Source organism: Camelus dromedarius, unplaced genomic scaffold (assembly GCF_036321535.1).
Source record: "Camelus dromedarius isolate mCamDro1 unplaced genomic scaffold, mCamDro1.pat HAP1_SCAFFOLD_176, whole genome shotgun sequence".
Taxonomy (NCBI): Eukaryota; Metazoa; Chordata; class Mammalia; order Artiodactyla; family Camelidae; genus Camelus; species Camelus dromedarius.
The window spans coordinates 189968-207444 of record NW_026989746.1 but is presented as its reverse complement, the minus strand read 5'-3'; the positions used below and the strand labels follow the sequence as shown (position 1 = coordinate 207444).

Genomic DNA, 17477 nt, shown 5'->3' with positions numbered 1-17477 from the left:
AAAAGTACGATTTAAGTGCCTCAGGACTGTTTCACAAAGCTCAGCGTTCTTTGATTTTTCTGAAGCACCGCAGTGCTTTTCGCCCCACAGTTGTTAGGTTTTCTCCATTCTCGATGACGTGGTTGCAAATCACGTACAGGTGCAAAACCAGACTTAGCAGCTTCTGAAGGGAAACTCTCCAGTTCTCCCTTGATCGGCTTTCTTCCACGGGATGTAACTGTGCTGCAGTGTAGGCCTGAGTTTTACTTATGGAGTGAGGGTTTAATATCCAAAGTTAGCATAAAATGGTCAGATGAAGAAAATCGACGTTGACAATTTATTTTTGGGTTTCATTAGACAAGATATACTATCAATTAATGACCCATATAGCAAATGAAATTGACTACAGAACATTGCATTTCTTACTTTCTATTTAGAGTTCTCTTACAGAATAATGTTGCCTGTTTTGGAACATCATCTCCACCACCACGGCACCTATCAGTGTGTTGGTGTGATTGCATTTACGCAGTGAATGTAATCTGATCTTCCTCAGCCCCAAACACTCCAGTGAAGAATCACGGGCTGTAGCCATCTCTTGGTCACGCAAATACTTCTAAAATTATATGATGCCAGAAAAGAAGGAAGAGAGAGAGAGAGATTGCCTTTATCAAAGTTCCTTTCAATTCTAACTGCAAACTGTTGTTGAGCAGCTCTGGTTTCCTTTGGATATGAATATATACATTTCTTTGCATGTAATCTGGGTTTTGGACTAGAACACCAAGTTCTTGCTGTCCACAAGCCACAAAAACAGTAGCCAAATTGCACACGTGTGAAATTGTTTATATTTTTCCTGAGAAAGTATCCTTGAATTTGGGACTTGGGCTGTGATTTTTGCTTTTTGCTTCCCGCACCCCTCTTGTAATCTCTCACTCCTTCCCACGTGGCCCCCAAGAGTTCGTGGTCTCAAAGGAGCGGGCAAACACCCAGTTGGTCACCATGTACTGCTGCTATAGATGAAGCCCAACCAAGACCTAAAGGACATTATCAGAGAGGACTTCCTGGAAGAAATGGACTCTACATTCATTTGTGAGGACAGAGTGTCAGCCAGGAGAAGTAGTCAAGAATGTGGCTCAGGTGGCAGGTGCAGCCCGGGCAGATGCCTGGAGGCTTTTGGCTTGGGGAAACGGGGAGAGTGCCCTGTGTGGTCCAGGGTGGAAGGTGCCCCTGCTGGTGAGGACACTGGAGAGAGTCCGGGATGGAGGGCTTTGGAAGAGCTTGGGTTTTACTAGAACTGACACAGTAGTCAGTGAAGGGTGTCATCAGAAAGTGACCCTCAGGAAAGGTAATTCTGGTTTTTCTTCTGATATTCTACAGACACAAGGGTCGGGACGTGTGAGAGTAGGTATATCTGTCTCTTTGAGACCCACCCCGTCAATCATTTATTCATAACACGTGCACTTCTGTGTGTCTAGGGGAGAGAGGGTGGAGCCACATTAGTAAGCAAAATGTATTTGCTTCTTGTGAGCTTAGCATTGTCAGAAGTTGACTTAGCCTAGAATGTTCTAGGAATAGAGGAACAAATTGTGGTAGTTGGAAGGAGGGAAGGCTTCCTTGGGAAACAGTCAAAATGAGCCTGGAGACAAGTGGGAAGTAGGAGCAAGTCAGGGGGCCCCTGAGGTCACTGGGGACCTGTGTACTGAGGTGAGGCTGGGCAAGCAGTGTCTGGGGTGGGGCTAGAATTCCACCAGGGAGCCTCTGAAGGGTTTGAAGTGGGGGTGATGTAATCAAATTTGTGATTTGGGAAGACTGCTGTGGCTCTGTGTGTGTGTGTGTGTAGCAGGGAAGAGGGGAAGGGTGCCACCAACAGGGGGTGTCATTAGAAGAACATTCACAGGCTGGGAGAGAGGCGTCGGGACTGCTTGGGGACGGCAGGGGCAGTGTGGATGCCGGATTTCCTTATGGGGAGGGCTTGTTAGCAGGGCGACCCTAGAGGCGACTTTTGGCTGGAAGAAAACAGATGGAGGCTGCCAGGTGGACTTTCCTCTTCTCTCCTTCCCTGCCTTGTGTGATGATCTTAGCTCAGCCAACTTTTGGAAAAGAAGAGCTAAGTTCCAGGGTAGCCCAGGACTTTGTTGAGCTCGTTCGAGTGAGATCTGATAGGATTTAGGTTTGTGTTCAGATCTGCATGTTCACTTAGCTAGAAACGTCCCGTCATTTCGATTTCTATAGGGGTTTTTATTCTTGATAAAGATTGCTTTCTTGGTGAGAGGAAATTTAATACAGCTGTTGGCTTTCTCAAAAAAAATCATATCTTTTAAGAACTTTAATATTCAAAACAATAGGAATATATTAAAATGTTAAAGTAAGTCTTTGGTGCAGTTTCTTTGCTTTCTGAGCTAGTGTGGAGTTAGAGCCTTTGCATTACTTAAGAGCACATACTTGTCAGTATTTAAAGAGCTGTTTGTGAGCGCCCCAGGCCCCACCTCTCAAAACATCATTAAAGTTTGCTCTGAAATAGTGAGGTCATAAAGGTCTTATTTGCAGAAACCAAACAGTTGGTTTATAATATGCAGCATAGCTCCCTTTATAAAATAATAATATGTTCAAAATTAAGAAAGTGGAGGATAATTGATTTTTTTAAAGCTGAAACATAAACTTTCTTGTGCTAATGTTGCAACTGGAAATTTTGAAAAGAAAAATCCTACTGTAATATCATCTACGTGGAATACATATATGACTTTCACTTTTGAAATGTAACTGCGCGGTGGTTTTTGAAGTCAGGAGAATTCCAGCTCAGATACTGGCAGTGATGGTTGCTGGCTTTTAATGGAAGGGCCTAAATTTGCCTTCTTAGCATTTTTTTTTTTTTTTTGGAGTGAAAAGTTTGAGTAGTGCTTTGCCAGCATGATTTTGGGGCAATTTGAGGGCAGATGTCGTGTACCAGCAATGAGATATTTCCATGCATTTTATTTTCCAGACATCACCAGGGCACATGTGGGGTTTGTGCCTGCAGGCTGGAATGCTGCTGGACTCCCTGATCCATCACCGTTATGTCCTGGAGCTGCTCCGGTCAGTGAATGATTTTCTGTGGCTTCTAGGTAATGTGGTCTGAGGCAGATGATCAGATGTGTAGTTAAATTACTATTACTTGAAATAAGAGTAACCTAGAAACATGTCTCTAACAATACAGTGTGAGGGAGAATTGGCTGAGCTGCTTGCAGTGGGGAGTCTTATCAGGTGACTCCCTCACCGTGATACTTGCCAGTATCCGCCCCAGCCCTGCACGGTAGTCCTGCCGAAGCAAGCATGCTCTTTGCTCAGAAACGCACTGAATTTCCTTGTGCCTCTGTTTGTTGGCTTGTTTTTTGAAAGCACGTCTTGCCCTTTGCTTAAATGCCATCCATGGTAGTCACTACTTACACTCATTCTACTGGACTTCATTCATAAATAGCTGCTGAATGGAAGAACAGAATGTAGTATCTCCATGTAGTGGAACATTATTCACATGTAAGAGTGAATAAAAAAGAAAAAACAAATAAAGAGGAAAATGAAAAAGGCCACCTGTTCTGGGAACTCCTCCCTGACTGTTCAACCCGCACTTTTCCCTTTGAAACCCAATCACTTATGCTCCACCGTACTCTTTTTGATAGTACTTACTACCTTCTAATAAACTTTAACGTTTTCAAAAAAAAAAAAAAAAAGAGAGAGAGAGATGCTGATACCACTTCAAAATGGACAAGCCTTGAAAACAGCATTTTAAGTGAAAGGAAGCAGACACAAACGGCCACATATTGTTGATTTCAGTGATCTGAAATGCCCAGAAAAGGCACATGCAGAGGCAGAGAGCAGGTGATGGTTGAAAGGGGCTGGGTGGAGGGGGATTAGGGAATGACTGATAGTGACAGGGGGTTTCTTCTGGGGTGATGAAGTGTTCAGGAAATAGATGGTGGTGAGGGCTGCACAACTGTGAGTGTGCAGAAGACTGCTGAGCTCTGTCTCTGGGAGTGCCTGTGGTTGGGGCGGCTTTATTTTGTTCTCATCGTGCAATGAGAAGACTCATCTGCTGCTGTGGCCGTTCTACTCCCGTGAGTGGTGAGGGTCAGAGACTTTGTAGAGTCATGTTTCTTTTTTTTTTGCCCCTTGCTGAGTGTAGGCAAAAAAGGTTTAAGCCTGAGAAAGTGCTCCATCTGCAGAAATGTCTTTTAGTTTTGCATGGTGTAAAAATCTTGAGAGCTTTTTAATCATTGAGGACAGCCTGTGGGGGGAAACAGCCCGTGAATCCTGGGTGAGTCCCGGAAGAGCTGCGCGTCCCTCCCTGACACGGGTGGGGATTTCACCCCCGTTCAGGCAGTGAAGGGCCCAGACCCGAGAGCGGAGTTGACAGTCGTGAATATTTACGTGAATCCGCTGCTTCATCTTGGATATTAATTTCAAGCTGAGTCAGTTTGTGGCGGCAGCCTCATCCTACATCAGGAATTTATAGTATCTGCTCTTTGAGGTGAAGACCTGACAGACTTGACTATTTAACAGTCTCCCTTGAATTGATATCTCAGATTACTTTGTCAAAAGCAAAACAGCAGAAATACAGACGTCCTTTAATGCCAATGTGACCTGGAAAGGGTTTAGACTCTGTGCCTCAGTGGCCTTATCTGCGGGTGGGGATGATGATAACAGTGCTTCCCTCAGAGGGGCTGGTGAGGGGAGAGTTAGAAGCACACATGGAGGACTTACACGAGATGCTCATGAATGACCGAATTTAGTGCTCTCAGCCTGGTCAGGCCTCAGGAGCAGAGATGTCAGAACAGAGCAGTCCTAGCGGGAGCTCGATCCGTGTTGGCAGGTGTTACGATCAGTATCACCTCTGTGGGTTATCAGGTAGTTTTAAGACTTGGTAATATGAATTCATGAATAATGTTAGAAGACTAGACATCTCAGATCCTGTTTACATAGTTCTGAAGATTTCCTCTGAGAAATGGATGTTTTCTCCCCGTCTTAAATCTGAGATGAGTCTCTAAAAAATTCTGTATTCCTCCATCTTTTTGCTTTAATTCTCCATTTCTTAAAAAAGAAAGTTTTTAAATGGAGTTTATGGGGACTGAACTGAGGGCCTCATGCATGCTAAGCACATACTCTCCCAAATGAGGTATAATCTCCCAAATGATTTTTTTTTTAATTTACTTTCTTAGTATTCAGAGGTTAGAGGCCTCTAATTCTTTTTCTGGAGACTTGTCCATGAACCTGTAAATCTATAATTAATGGACAAAACTTGGTTTATTAAAAACATCAATAGAACATTCTGCAATCCATCCAAAAGGAAATGCTGATTGAATTAAAATGTTTCTCCTTTAAGGTGATTTCTCCCTTTTGGTCTAGCTTAATTTATTAACAGCCATCCTCATCATCATAATGACCAAACTCGCTCTGAGTGGACACCTACCTAACACTAAAATGCTTTCCTCATGTTTTACTTCATAGCAGGTGTTTGAGGGTAGGTATCAGTGTCTCCTTTTTTGCAGCTGAGGGATTGAGAGATGGAGCAGCTTGTCCCAAATCACACGCAGCTGGCGGTGGCTAGCTCGGTGCTGGAACCCAGGCTGCACAGGATGCATTCTTAATTGCTCCTCTAATCAGCCTCCCGTTGAGTGGTTACCCGAACTGCTGTGACTCCATAAATGGCCGATTTTAGTGATCTCAGCCTTATGAGGCCTTCAAAGGAGAGACACCAGTGAGAATGTGAGACAGAGTGTCAAATTAAAATTGTACATTTTCACAAATGTTTAATTCTCAGGTAATTACTTAAAAAGTTAATTTTTTTAATTTAGTGGTCTGTTAGCACAAAAAACAAAACATTAAAAGCAATTATAGTGCCAAAGAGAAGTGGGCTTTGAAAGTCCGACCACTGTTAATGATGTTACTTGTTTTTCTCTAGTGGCCCTTATTGACAGAAATACTTACAAAGACTGAATTGGTTTTATGTAGTCTTAATATGGAAGAAAAGATTGTCAGTGAATATTATAAGTAAAATCTTTACTCTTTTCTTTCCTGATGGTGAATATGTAAGTTGTTTTCATGGCTTAAGTACATTTCCTCATTTGTGAAATTTGAGTAATATCGTTTAACTTGTCTGACTGTGAGAGTTAGACGCCTTGTATACAAAGAACCCAAGAGGTGCTTAATAAAAATGTGCTGTCAGAATGACAGATATTTTAGAAGTATCAACTCTGAATACTAAAAAGTGTCGCTTATTTCTGATGCATATTTAATATTTATAATATTTATATATATGATATATTTGAATATGGTTTAAAGTAACAAGGATTCATTTTTTTTTTTAGTGTAGTATGAAGTTTTAATGAAATCTGTATCATACTAGTGAGACAGGGACTAGTTAAATTGCCTTAATCAGACGACCTTGAATATTACTTACACAGAATATTTATTGTTACAACTCAGAATTCATGTTGCCGTGTAACCATCCACACAGACATTTAAATTCGTGGGATTCTGACCAGATTCATTAAGTTTAGTAAAATCCACATTGATCATTTTCAGGGAATAAGCTTCTCTCTTTTGTGATTAAGCAAAATTTTGATTTTTTTTCCTGCACTCTTAACAGGTTTAAAATATCAAAACATTGATTTAACAAGTCACTTTTTTAATAGAATAAAGCTCATGCTGTTTTATTATGTAAAAAAATATTTTTGTATTTCATCAATCTTGTATGATATCCTGGCTCTTTGAGAATTATTTTGCAAGATACTTAGATAACCTACTGTTGGAAAAATACAAACGTGACTGTTATGAATATAGGCCTAGTACAGATCTGTTGGTTTATGCTACAGTGCAAGACATGAGGCCTGGGAGAGCTTTGCTGCCGATTGCAGGACAGAACCCATGTCTCAGTTTCCCCTCCTGTAAAATGAAGTGGCTGGACTGGATTCTTTCCTCTTCTAAGATGAGTTTCCATGAACCTATGTCTTTTGTTTATATTCAGGAGTATTAGCAATATCAGATTAAATACTGAATACCCTTCCCTTCCCCCGAAGCAAAGTGCAGTATGTGCTACATAAGCTTTTAGTTATCTGATTCTCTTTTCTGATCCTACAGGCAATTTTTGTGTTGCATCTTTCCCGGCAACCTGGAAGGTCATTTTAGCCATAGGTGGCGCTGTTGCACCTTCTAACAGTCTTAATATTCCTTTTGCAAAAGAAGGCTTAACAAATGTTATTTTGTTTTGATTCCGTTGCTTAGTGCTTCAGAATAGCACAATGTCCATTATGTCTGTCTACCTGGAAAAATTATTCTGCTTATGTCTTAGACTTATTCTGTCATCTCGCTGTGAACATTTCAGACTTGCTGTGCAAACAATGGCAAAATCGGTCTTTTCTTCCAGTGTTAGAAGTCAGTGAGCCGGGATTTTATAAAACAGCTAGAAGCGGCCTCTGGAGCACCTTAAAGCTGAAAAGTGTATTGAGTTCCCTGAGTATTGACTCCGCCGCTGTGTGTTAATTGGTGGTAGGAGGTTTGGTACATATACGAAGGGGTGTAGATTTTTGAGTTGGGTTTGCGTGCACGTGCTGCCACTGAGCCACGTGAGCCTGAGTCAGTTTGCTCTGAGTTTTTCCCTCGTCTGTGAGATGGGGACATTCATATCTGCTTTGTAGAATTGTGAGAATTAGAAATTATGTAAAGTGTTTACCACAGTGGGTATGTCAAGAGGGCTCATAAACTTTAGCTGCTTTTTTGTGTGAAGCCATCATTTGAGAGTCTTTGGCAATTACTAAGAAACAGGAAAATAAGAAAAGCTGGTTTTATGCTGAAAGATATTTGAGGAGGTTCCTTAGTTCCTATACCCATAATTAAGCATCAGCAGAGTCAGAACTGTTACACAGTCGCCCTGAACCAACGTTAAGCCACAGAATTCTTTGTTACTTCATATATTTTGGGGCTTAAAGGGATCCAATACTTATACACATGTTGTCTCCAGCAGCCAACTGAGAGATGACACAAAAGAGTAGGCAGGCGATAAATGTCTTATTTGTTACTGATGAAGCCACGTTCTCCATGAACTTCAGGGCTGTGGGAAAATGCGTGTCATGATACTGTGTCCCAGAATTAGAGACTCACCCTGTCCCATGTAGCTCTGTGACACAGCGAGCCTTCTCTTGAGAGGACCTGCCCGTTCATGCACAAGGCTGTCCTGCCATGGAGCCGAGCATCCCAAGTGCTTCCCAATGGTGATCAACACTGGAGAGAAAGGAAGGGTTTCAAATGCCCTGCTTGTCTCCCTGGACTCACACCTCACTCTGTTAGTGTGAGGAGGGCTAGCTGTTGGCCAGGGGCCAGGGGTGTGAATGGAGAAGCACTCTCCATGGCCCAGAGGAGTGGTTAGGAGGCATTCCCTCCCTCGGTTTAAACAGGTGGTGGGATGGAAGAGAAGGGTCCTCCCCAAGAGTTTATAAAAGGAGAAATAAGGATTTTCTTTGGGACTTAGACTAGCCAGGAAACACAAAAGATGATTAGAAGGGAGACTTGTAAATCACTTTGATATTAAGTTGACATTTGTTGAACACCCAAAATGTGCTATATTCTTTTCTGAGAGTTTTACAGAAATGAATCCTTCAATCTTCTCAACAAGCGAGTAAGGAAGGTTTGATTGTTATCCCAGTTTCACAGTGTGGAAATTGAGGCACACAGAGGGTAAGTTGGCCAAAATCACAGAAATAGTAAGTGGCAGAGCTGGTATTTAAACCCTGGCTTACTGGTTTGAGGCTCCCAGAGATGGGCTTTGGGTGTTTAGAGTTATCTGCATCCCTGAATCTTTGTACCTCTGTGCATATGTTAGCCCAGAAAGGACAGGGAAAAGAGAGTTACACAGATGCTCATAGTCATGTCTTGGCCACTGTCCACAGAGAGTGCATCGTGATTGGCGTTATTTGTTTTCCAGGCAGTAGATCAGTTCTTATAACAGAAATTTAGCCCATTGAGTTAATCTAGAAACCCTTCCTGCTCTGTTTCTGTCCATGCTTGCCATGTGACTGCCTCCCTGTGATTAGGCCATTGAGAAAATGTACTCATGGTTGAACTCTGATATTTCAGTCTGGTTCATAGTTTCACGTCTTCTGTTACATTAATAAGTTAAGTTTCTGGTTTTCTTTCATCAGTGTGTCATGAGTTTGGTTAATGTGAAACAAGTCCATGGGAGCCCAGGGGTGATGACGGTATAATTTCTGAGCACGTTGTGGCACTTCTACCCTTGCAGACCTGGCGGGAGTATGTCCGCCTTCCTCACTGATTTCCCCCAACAGCAGGGTCCTCTCCCACCCCCGCATGTGAGGCTGGGAGCTCTCTGAGTAGGCCAGTCAGAGGCCAAGTCCACCAATCAGAAAATGATGAAGTACCTGGAAGTGGTTTTAATAGAAGAAAAGGGTTTCCAGGTAGTCCAATGGGCTGTTCGAGCCCGTTTGGTGAAAAGCTGTCCAGTGTCTGTGGTTGAGGTGCTTCTTTGCTGTTGAAAAGCCTGGATTAGATGAAGGGATTTTAAAAAGCAGAAAAGGAGTGATTTCAGGTGAGAAGTGATGGATGACCACCTGTGTGAGGCATTGACAGGGTCTTACAAACTTCTTAAAATAACTTTAAAAGCTCTTCCATCTGAGTGCATTTCATATGGGGTCCAGTTCATCACTGGTCACCCTGAGAGGGCAAATAATTGATGATGGCAGAAAGGACACGGAGGTATCAAAAAGGTCTCAGTCATTTTCCCTTTTTAAAGGATGTGGCAAAGTGTAATATATTTGAGCTGGTTTTTCACTGAACAATTTTTAGTGTTTTCTGGGACTCCCCAATGCCCCAAGGTTCCATGCAGCTGGGTGTCCCCTCAGAGCATGTCTGTCAGAGCTTGCCCTGGGTTGACGTGGTGTCACGGGGAGCAGGACGGTCAGAGTCCCCGGATCTTCCGAGCTCCGTCTCCTCATCCTCAGTGCCGGGTTTCTCATCCGTGTCTACTTAGGGTTGTTGAGAATCACACGTGATGGTTCAGGTGTGATTTGTGATTGTCTCTGTGATTGGCATATAGTCAATATTTGAAAGAAACACTTTTTTTTTAGTATAATTGTAGCACATAGATTGCAGTGCTTTTTAGTCTGCTTTTTTTATATAACTTTATTCTTATTTTTAAATATGCACTTATTTTTATTTATTTTTTTGGAGGTACTGGGGACTGAATCCAGGACATTGTTCATGCTAAGCAGGTGCTCTACAACTGAGTAATACACACCCTCCTTGTCTGCACTTGAAAATAAATATTTCAATACACAAAATAGCTCTTAAACACCATCATGGGACCTAGTCACTGTATAGAGAGTTGAACACGTATGCTTTTTCAATAAGAATAAATGTTGTTGAGACATACATTTCTGAATCTGTTAATGTGCTTAAAAACGATCATAGGTAGTGATAAACACGAATCTTTGATCCAGTACTTCTTAGGGTCTGTTTTGCCATCAAGTGAAATTACAATCTACAGAGAAAGCTAATTGGATCTCTTTGATATTTGGATGGTTTAGCAGATGATCAAGGCTTTCAAAAGCTGACAGATTTGTATTTTAAACTAACTACAAAGTTATCTTGTAGAAGTTGGAATTCCTAAACTTGTGAAGTGCCCAGTAATCCAGGGGGTATGTGTCTGTGTCTGAGTGAACGTTTGTGTGTGTGATTTCAGGAATCTAGAAATAAGTTTCATATGGACTTCTGATACCTTTCTCCTACAGTTCAAGGTATAGGCATATATTTACACAAATAAATTGATATTCTTTTGTCATTTTGCATATTTGTGGGAATAAGAGTTTCTCATACTTGTTTCAGAAGGGTTGGGGAGCATGAGCTCAGAAAACGGGAGGAGAAAGAGGCAGGGAGGCACTTCACACTTTGTGCAGGATATGAGAAACAGTAGCTTTTTTTTCTTTTTTCTTCTAAAGCAAACTGGCACTGAATTGTAACCTACTATTACCCAGAATTGCTTTTCTGATCAGATACAAGTGCCTCAGATTTTTCAAGGCAACATGAATGATGAAATGTGTTTTAGCAGTTATCATTAAAAGTAGTTTTATTTTTCAAGTAAAAGGCTATAGCGTGTTCTTCCAGCGGTACATGAAGTCCTCATTGATCTATGCACATGATCTATGTGCTTAGTTCCTTTGTTTGTTTTTTTTTTTTAAGTGCTTGTTTCATTGTGGTGTGAATGAATGTTTAAAATTTCTGGATTTTGATCTTTAGAACATGCTGATTTATCAGAGCTGTTAAAAACCTGGTTGTTATTTGGTCCTTGTTTGTTGGGGCACCCTATTGATTTCTGTTGTCTGTTAAAGCGGGAAATGCTTCCTCTAGCCTGCAGATCATTAAGTGAATGGTTTGCAGTGTGCCTTTAAAATTATTTGAATGCATTGAGCATGTTTGTCCAGTGAATTCTGAATTAACTCATTCTATTGACTTTGCTTTGGTTCTGTGGCTTTTGCTCCTCTCCACAAGAATTTGAATTCTCTGTTGCATTTTGTATACGTGTTCTTAACAGGGGAAGAAATTTTGCATTTTTTACAGAGGTGGCTTATCCTATCCCCTCTGAATGCCTTCTATAATTGATACAATAGTAATCTGTTATTGCAGTGCATAATTCTTTCATAAACTATTTTTTGGCATAATCAGAAACAATGACAAAGTATGATAATAAAAAATATGAAAACCTTCCTTCCTTTGAAGAATAGAAATGAGGTGGTCAGGCTCACACCTGCTTTGTGCCTGACACACTTACTCTCATGTCATTGTGTATCATGATTCGGAGATGGAGTTGCTCCAGGTTTATAGATTTTTGTTTTAACATTTGTGTTGAATTCTTTCTCCAGGCTGATGTTTCCTGTTGGTTTTGTGGAAAGAGTAGAAGGGAAACAAATCCTTTGTTTTGTTTTCAGGAGGCCTGAGTTGATGAGAAAAGGGTTGAGGGTGGGCTGAGGAAAAGAGTGACACTCCCTCTCCTCCCGGCTGAAATTGATAAACAAAGAAATCAATTAAGTGTATCGGTATTTGACCAATAGAAGTTAGAGAGCCCAAAATGGCTAGATATGCCCAATGGAAATTACTGAATTCACCTGCAGAATTATGTGCTTTACCAAGTAGAAGCAACTTAGAGCAATCAGAAAAATCAGTAATATGATGAGATATAAAAGGAATATTATATCTTTTATTTCTGAAACTTTTCTACGGTAAGTTGTGTAGAGCTAAAATTAAGTTTCAAGCACCAGGAGTTAAGAGTGTGGGTAGTTCTGTAGGATCGTTATTCACGGATGTGCCTAGACCCTGCTAGAGTGGCTGAAGATGGCAGGAAAAGACCCAGAGGCAGGATTTGTCATCCTAGGGTGTCCTCCATAATGGTTCCATGTGGGACCCCATGATTGGTTTAACAAATTGTAACACACACCAGCCTCCTGTGAACTTTAAGAAGAAAAATATATGCTTAAAAACTGCTTTGCAAGCAAGTGCCTGTACATCCTCACTCCAGTCTCCTTGCCTTAAAAAGCAGAGACAATGCTTTGCTTGCATAGTTGAGCTTTTAGATAGCACTCTGCTGGTTGCAAAGCAAGGACCGAGGCCCTCAGCTATAAACGCTGAGCTTGTGTGCTGTTAGATAGTCTATGATCCACAGAACAAGGACCTGGCTGGTCTGGTGGTCTGCTTTGTAATTCACATGTCTGAAAATGTATCTTGCTCCCCTCACCCCATGACTTCCCTAAAGATACACTAATCCTTTGTACTCATTGTGTATTCTACAATCTCTGCTTCATACTGTCTTTCCCGAAGTTCCTATTACTATCACACAACTGTTAATGAATTTTTCCTTTGATTATACACAATAAATAAGGGTGCAATTGAGAGGCTCGTGGAGTTGGCTCCCTACTCCCTCTCGATTTATTGACTTTTTCCACAGAGACTTGAATAATCATTCCATGTCGGTAAGACATCTGCCAGCCAACCCACAGTTCCAGGTGAGAAGGATGCAGGTTTATCTCTCCTACCCGATGGAGAGAGAGGAGAGAATTGAGATATGCTCCCCATGGTCCCTTCCTGTCCCACGGCCACTGCAGTTCACCTGCAGCCTTCTGGCCTCTGCTCAGAGGGCCTCTGTCCCAGGACTGACTGCAGCTTTTTCTTCCCTTGTCAACATTTCCTGTGCCTTTAAGAAGTTGGTCTCTTCTCTGCAATTCAACCCTGGCAGATGTGATGGTGGTCAGCGTGCTGGTGGGCAGTCCTTTGCGGACTCCCAGGAGACATGCTGATTCTCCTGAGTCTCTCAATCGGGGTTACAGAACAGTCGAGCACCGAAGGAAGCCCATTCACGTGAGGTCAACAGAGCATTTTATCACTTTCATTTTATTTTTAAATTTTCAGTGGAGAAATTATTTGTAGCAAACTGTTCCAGATAGTCGGCCGCCTGCTTTCCTCACTACCATTTCCTTGTTGGCTCTGGTGCTTGTTTTAAGAACCAGGTTTCTTCTCTGGTCATTTGTAGCAGCTGGGCTTGCCGAATCCTTGATCTGCATTTGAAGCAGAATGCTTCTTCCTGATGTGAAACAGATTTTCCTATTTCTGAATATTTCGTGTACACTCAGCAACTGTTTCAAGTGAAATGCTCTTGTCCAATTTCGGTTAACTCACATTTGCTGATCTCCTACTTTCATGCTGAGGGCAGTTTCTTCTTCCTCTAATAAAAGTTAGCAATTTGCATTTACTAGGGAAGGTACTGGCCCGAGGTGCTTTTTTTCTTACCAGTTTTAATACAATTCACCCATTTAAATATACAGTCGTTTTTAATCTATGCCCAGAATTGTGCATCCCATTTAATCTTAGAATATTTTCATTCCCCCAAGAGGAAGCCCCGTATGCATAAGCAGTCATTCCCATCTTCCCCATCCTCCCCCAGCCCCAAGGAGCCACTCTTCTCTCTCTGTGGATTTGCCTGTGCTGGACATTTCATTTAAATCGAGTCACTTCATGTAAGTGGAACCGTCTATTGTGACTGACTTATTTCACACTGAGTAACGTTATCAAAGTTTGTCCACGTTGTGGCCTGGGTCAGTACTCTATGCTTTGCTATTGCTGAATAATATTCCACTGTATGGCTGGGCCCCACTGTTTACCCATTCATCAGGTGATAGGCAATTGGGTTGTTTCTGCTTTTTGGCTGTTATGAGTAGTGTCGCCATGAATATTCCTGTAGGAGTTTTTATGTGGACATTTGTTTTCAGTTCTCTTACGTCTGTGCCCAGACAGCAGAGTTGCTGGGTCATTCAGAAACCAAATGTTCAACTCTCTGAGGACCTGCCAGGCTGTTTTCCAAAGTGGCCACGCTGTGTTACGTCCTCACCAGCAAGGGCTGCGTGCTCCGCTTCCTCTGTGTCCTTATTAGTGCTTTTTACCCTTTTTTTTTATTATAACCTATTGTTGTGAGTGTGAAGCGGTTTCTCCTAGTGATTTTGACTTGATTTCCCTTACAGCTAAAGATATTGAACATCGTTTCTTTGTGCTTATTGGCCATTTGTATATTTTCCTTGAAAAATACCATTTCAGATACTTTATTCAACTTTTAATTGAGTTGCCTTTTTATTGTTGAGTTGTAGGAGGTACTTTTTTTTTTTTATAGATACAAATTCCTTATCAGATAAATGATTTGAAAAAAATTTCTCCTGTGTGTTGTTTTTCCACTTTCTGGATAGTGCCCTTTGAAGCAAAGTTTTAAATTTTGATGAACTCCAATTTATCTCTGTTTTCTTTGTTCCTTGTGCTTTTGGGGTATTATTTAAAATCTGAGGTATTTTATTTAAAATTTTATATATAAAATAACTTAATTCGTAGGACCGTTCTAGGAGATGGGTGCGGTTGTTGTCCCCAGTGTATGGATAGAAGACTGAGATGCAGAAAATTTCTCTGAAATATCAGTTTCACAGCTACCCAGTGCTGTGGGAGTTCAGACACTCATGTTTGTCCCAAACATCTGTGATCCTCACCACCATGCTCCACTACTGCCTGGAATCGTTAATGAAAACGTCTTTCCTTTTTTGATTCCTTGTTAGTTTGCTTTCTCATTGGGGACCTCATCTCCTCATTTTCCTTTCGGATATCAGTGTAGATTTATTTTAGGTCTCATGTAGGCAGAAGCATTTCTATCAGTTAACTTCTTTATTACTCACTCTCCAGTGATGAATGTTGCTAGTTGACCTAATCAAGTCATGCTTAATTCTTTCCTTCTCATGACACTAAAAACAGTCATGACTTACAGAATGCTAAAAGCAGAAAGTACTTGATTGATTTTATTTTGCTACCCAATCAAACCAATCAAATAAAAACCCGCTATTGACACAGATTATAAGCCCTCCAGGATAGGGTCACTGTCTTCCTTGTGTTTCATTTATTTGGTCACAGTGTCTGGATAGTGCCTTTCTGTTCAGCAGTTTTGTTAGGAAACGGTGCTCGTGAATCATTGTAAGGACAGAATTTTGACAACAGACTGTGTTGTTCATTTCACAAGGGAAAAGATAATATAGAAATACTGCTCAGATCTATTTTAAAATTAAGCTTGGAATTTTGAGAACAATTCAAGAAACCATACAAAGATTTTTCACTAATTTTAGATCTATCTTAAACACATTATGGTTACATAGCAGAGTAACTTATCAAGTAGATTTGACAAGAGGAGTGTATTATTGATTTTTTGTTTTAGTTGAAATATTCTATCTGGGATAAAGTAATCAGTGCCTATAAATGAACAAATATGTTTGTATTTCTATGCAACATGGGAGCAGACTTCATATGTTTCTATATAATATATATGACTGTGTGTTTTAATCTGTCTGTCAGTGTTTTTATAGTTTTTCAGCAATGTTGTAACATTAGAATTCTAAGAAATTCACTCCCGATACTACTGCAGTTTGTACTGTGTATCCTGTCTTATGTATGGGATTCCACTGTCCCCTAAGTGAGGAATTTCCTCTCCTATTGAGTTAGAAGCAGATTTAAAGGAACTGTGATTTCTAGGCGTTTGCTCTCCATGTGTTTGCACTTGGGTGTCAATCACAATTTTCCCTTTCTTGAGTTTTCATTGTTCAATTAGAATTTTTGAAAATAACTATTAATATGTTTCACTAGTCTCCCTAGAAACTTGATGTTTTTGTGCTTTTCAGTTTTCAATTTATGAAAATTGTAAATGCACACTTGTTTTTAAGTAGTCCTTTTTCACTAGATATTTACCTCTTTATAGTTAAAATAATTTTTTTCCCAATGAATGAATCACTGTGCATGTTTTACAAGATACCTTACTTTTTATTTTTCTTATTCTAACAGGTATATTCATTGTAGAAAATTATGAAAATAAGGATAAACCCAGTAATAACTTAAAAATGGCCTCTAATCTCACCTGGAGATACAGTTGTAAGGTTTGAAATTGAGAATTACAAGTCCTCTCATTTTTTTCTTTTTTTCAAGTACGTTTTGGTTACTGAGTCCCTCGAATTCCCATATGAATAGTAGCAGCAGCTAGTCAGTTACTGCAGAGGAGCCCGCTGGGATTGTGATCGAGACCACGTTGAGTATACAGATCGCTCTGGGGAGCACTGCCATCCCAAGAGCGTTGTCATGTGATCCAGGAATGTGCGTGGTGTGTCTGTACAGGTATTTAGGTCTTCTTTAATTTTTTTCAACAATGCGTAGAGTTTACATAGTATTATTTTACCTTATTTTTTTGCCTTTATACTGAGTACAAGTGTGCAAGGTACCAGGATCAGAATTGTATTATAGCCCCGCCACTTGCTGCCACCATGGACGCTGCACTCTTGCTTTGCCCTGTGTAAAATCTTGCACAAAATAGGACCTAAGTAACTCTCTCTTGAATGAATGATTATATGATAGCTGGATGATGCTGGAGAGTCCTTGTGATGATGTCTTTTTCCCAGACTTTCCCCTCTTCTTAACTATGCCTTTTCTCTTCCTTTCCTCCAGCCTGGGTTTCAGCCTGCCTGTGGCATTGATTTTCCCTGAGTGTGTACTCTTCCTTTAACTAGTTCACGATAATGTTTCATGCGGGCTATGAAAACTTGCTAGATGTCAAGAAATAGCAAATTCACTGCATGTATTTTTAGTCTGTAGTATTATATTATCCATTGAAATTAAATCAGGCTGACCCCCTGAGCCCTCCCCTGAGCTCTTTTCTCCTTCCTACGGGTGATACTTCTCTGGTTGCTGTCTGTGCCCTTCTCCCAGACTTGGTTTTGGAGTTGAGTAAGTCACCATCAGTGGAGCTCTCTCTTTAAAGATGAAGAGAACATTTGCTCCTTCTCCCTGGTTGGGGACTGGATGAGATGAGGTAACAGATAAAGAATGGAGCCCCATCTCATTCTGACCCCCGCTCTTTCCGTTCCTTTCTCCAGGGGAAAAGAGTACAATTCAAAAATATAAAG

General features: G+C 40.9%; 1 long non-coding RNA gene across 1 annotated transcript in view; it reads left to right on the top strand.

Annotated features, from left to right (window-relative positions):
• LOC135320512 (uncharacterized) overlaps window positions 1-17477 on the top strand; it is a 257975-nt gene that overhangs the window by 232050 nt on the left and 8448 nt on the right. The window contains exon 5 of the long non-coding RNA XR_010379680.1: window positions 16507-16692. This is a non-coding gene — a long non-coding RNA (uncharacterized LOC135320512). The remainder of the gene's footprint in view (window positions 1-16506; window positions 16693-17477) is intronic.